This window comes from Mustela erminea, chromosome 4 (assembly GCF_009829155.1).
Source record: "Mustela erminea isolate mMusErm1 chromosome 4, mMusErm1.Pri, whole genome shotgun sequence".
Lineage (NCBI taxonomy): Eukaryota > Metazoa > Chordata > Mammalia > Carnivora > Mustelidae > Mustela > Mustela erminea.
The window spans coordinates 78787101-78790990 of record NC_045617.1 but is presented as its reverse complement, the minus strand read 5'-3'; the positions used below and the strand labels follow the sequence as shown (position 1 = coordinate 78790990).

At 36.9% G+C, this 3890-nt stretch overlaps 1 pseudogene; it reads left to right on the top strand.

The window, feature by feature from the left end:
- Positions 1-1371: 1371 nt before the first annotated feature.
- LOC116589346 lies at positions 1372-3153 on the top strand (annotated as a pseudogene).
- The last annotated feature ends 737 nt before the right edge of the window (positions 3154-3890 follow it).

Below are 3890 nucleotides of genomic sequence, written 5' to 3'. Positions count from 1 at the left end.
GGAAGTCAGACACTCAACCGACTATGCCACCCAGGTGCCCTCTATTGTTTTCTATTATTTTTATTTCTACAATATCTATCTTAGATAAAGTAATACAATATAAACCAAAGCACCTGAGGAAGAATAGAAATGTTAGAAGAATGTGAGATGTTAAATCTGTGTTCAAATTCCCATTTATATCATTTATTGGATAAGGTATTTTGCTTTTCTAAGCATCAGCTTTTTTTTTTTCTGAAATGTAAGTTTGTTTTTTGTTTTTTTTTGTTTTTTTCCCCCCTCTGTGATATTGAAGATAAAGGATCTACTTGGTACCTGGCACCAACTCAGTGATCAATGAAATATCCATTTATTCTGAGTTAAAAATTTCTGAAAATTGCTCAATAACAAGAGGCATCTGTAAAGAAGAGGAAGAAAAGAGGTAAAGTTGTTTTCTTTCAAATATAAGGGAGTGTAATACAGTTACTAAGGCAGTGCAATTCTGTGAGTTTTAGATGTTCATAAGTTTTCTTTAGAGTTACTGCTGTGGTGAGGGAACAAAATGTACATCAACTTAACTAACGTAGGAAAGTCCTTTTGTGGGCTGATGGGTCTAAGAATATACCACACCCTTATTCTAGAATGGGTCAGGGTGAATATTGTTCCATTGGTTTCTCCAAAGGATTTTCTTAGCTTAGCAGTTTATTGAAAGAGACAGGAATGGTCAAAACATCTTGCTCATTCCTCATGATGTGATTTAAATTGTTTTGTCTATCAAGATTTTAATGGTTTAATTAGAGGGGCTTTAACTACTTCTCTTGGGAAGAAAATGATAGGATAGTGTAAAAGCTTATAAAATAGAGAAATTGCTTTGGAGATATGATAGATAAAAGCACCCACTGTACTTAACTTTTGCATAGTGACTTTGATAAAGAAGGATTGTTTGTGACTTAGGTCACACTGAGTGAAATGGCTACTTCAGCTACACACTGAATAGAGGAACCATAGCAGCACAGAAGGAAAATGACCTTTAGGCAGCAGGCATGGTTTTAGGCATCCTCCGTTACCTGTGCTTACATAGAATGTGACCCGTGGAAACGTTCTGAACCATATCACACTCAAATCTCTGAGTCTCTCACTGAATCTTGAATAATGAGTATATACCCAGAGTTGGCTTATCTCTGAATATTGACTCCTTTAGTTGGAGGTTAAAAGAGACAGCTTCAAGTGACGATAAAAAACAGAAATAAACACTGACCGATTCAAATACCAGTTTTCCAAAAATGATGCTGTGCATTTAGATGTTTTTTGAGGGTATGAAGTACACTGCTATAAAAGTGATTCCTTATGTTGCTACAAATAAAGTCATAAAATAGGAGCTAAATAGAAAACACAATGGCTGTAGGTCGTATTCTCATCCAAGCTGGTGTTTCTCATCTGCAGTCTTGTGACTCCATAAGGCAGCACTGGGAAGTGATTGACAGCGTGTGTTCTCCAGGCGAAGCTCAGGCCCTTTCCAGTTCCAGGATTCTGCTCAAGGTGCTTAACCTCTCTGTGCCTCAGTTTCCTAATAAAAAAACAACAATAACAAAAGCACCTATAAAGCAGGGTTAGTCTGAGGATTAAATGAGTTAGCATTCAGTGTTCAGAACTGGGCCTGGATCTTAAGAAATACTAGCTACCCTTGTGTTTATCTAGGAATGTCTATCTGTCCTGCTAGACTCTAAAGGACAGAGAGAGCAGTTTTATCACCATTTTATTCTCAGCATCTACCATTATGGCTGGTGCACAATAAGAGAGGCTGCAAAAAGGAAAAAAAAAATATATAGGTTCAGCGAATTGAACTCAAGTGATAAAATTTGTTAGAATAACAACAACAACAGCAACAAAACTGTAGATTTTAGTTAAATATGTGTCAATATTCATTCACTAATGTAACAAATGTACCACACTAATGCCAGATACTGACAATAGAGAAAGCTCTGTGCCTGGAGTGTGAAGGTAGAAGGTGGGTATATTTAACTCTTCATAATATCTGCCACATTTTTCTGTTAATCTAAAATGGTACTTTAAAAATGAAGTCAATTAATTACACAGAAAATGAATAAAATAAGGAGCTACTAATGAGATTCAGTCTGACTAACTAATGAGATTCAGTCCTCCATGGTCAGATTGCAAAATGACTGAATTAAGACAAGCTGAATTAAAGGATTTAGGAAAACCTTATACTGGAGGGTGTCATGTCAGATCAAGGCTGTGTCTAAAAGTGTGATTGCTTACTCTCACCAACCACAAACAAATCAAAACTCACTTGGGAACAGTGAAAGACCTAATTTGCTGTGGAGATGGACCACAGAAATATTAACAGCAGTGTATGTTACAGTTTACATTTTGCGTTAAGTTGCCTTGCATGTATATAAGTCTTGTCCCAAAATAATAATTATACTGTTTTAAGAACATTGAGGCTATATCTAATAATTAACAACAACAAAAAAATCTCCAGAATGCTCAAAACTAGTAAACGCCAGACTGATTAAACACTGGCTCCCTAAGTAACTTGTGCCTAATAAAGGTCTGGTAAAAAAAAAATAATTAAAATTAAACAAGGGACTGTGGCCTTGCAAACACTACTGCCCTGGAGTTGCCCACACTGCCCAACCACAGGCAACAATGCCCCACCCCCACCAAGCCCCAGGTTCTTGGGCGTGGCAGTGGACTGCTAGCCCTCAGACCCCATCTCCTTTGAACTGTTTGCAGACAAAGTTCCCAAGACAGCAGAGAACTTTTATGCTCTGAACACTGGGCAGGAAGGATTTGGTTATACAGCGTCCTGCTTTCACAACCTTATTCCAGGATTTCTGTGCCAGGGTGGTGACTTCAAATGACATAATGGTGTAGGTGGCAAGTCCACTGATGGGGAGAAGTTTGATGAGAATTTTATCCTGAAGCCTGGGATAGGGGGAGGGTGGTACGTTGGCCAGTGCAAATGCTGGACCCAACAGAAATGGTTTCCAGTTTTTCATCTGTACTCCCAAGACTGAGTAGTTGCGTGGCAAGCTTATGGTCTTAGGCAAGGTGAAAGAGGGCATGGGTACCCTGGAAGCCATAGAGTGCCTTGGGTCCAGGAATGGCAAGACCAGAAAGAAGATTGCCATTGTTGACTGTGGACAAATCTAATAAACTTGACTTGTGTTTTACCTTAACTACCAGACCATCCCTTCTGTAGCTCAGGAGAGCAGCCCTTCACTGCCATCTGCTCCAAATATCCTATAATCTTTGTGCTCTCAGTGCAGTTCTATGGGTTCCATATTTTCCTTGCTCCTCTCCAAGTTTAGTTGGATTGCAAAGTTAAGTTTACGAGTATGAAATAAAAATAAAAACTCAAGAACTCAAATAAAAATAAAAACTCAAGAACACCAACAAATAAAATAAAAACAAACAAGGGGACGATATGAGGAATGCTTTTGCTTCAGTGGAATAGGGTCACATACAGAATTATTTTATATAAATCACAAGTATACCTCCAAATTTTCTCTCAGAGGTTTTCAATCTAACAAAATTACAAATATACAGCTTCATCATATATGAGATATGGACTATTTATAAATATATAAAAAAGTCACAGAAAGATTAAGTAGAAATATAAAAGAATGAAAAGAAGATTAAGTAGAAATATAATCTATGGTACAAACTTAATTTTGTGATTAACTCATATAGAACTTCCATTCTATTCAACATTTCTTAATTTTTAAGTAGGGAAAACCAGGACCTTTTAGTTTCTCCTTCACCAGCACTTCTTCAGAATTGAGGTACTTATGTGTGTACTGTTTTTTAAGGGAAAAATACTGTTTAATTTAAAAGGTAACTTTATTACCTTTTTATTTGTATGCAGATGAAAAAAATGTTCAGAAAGA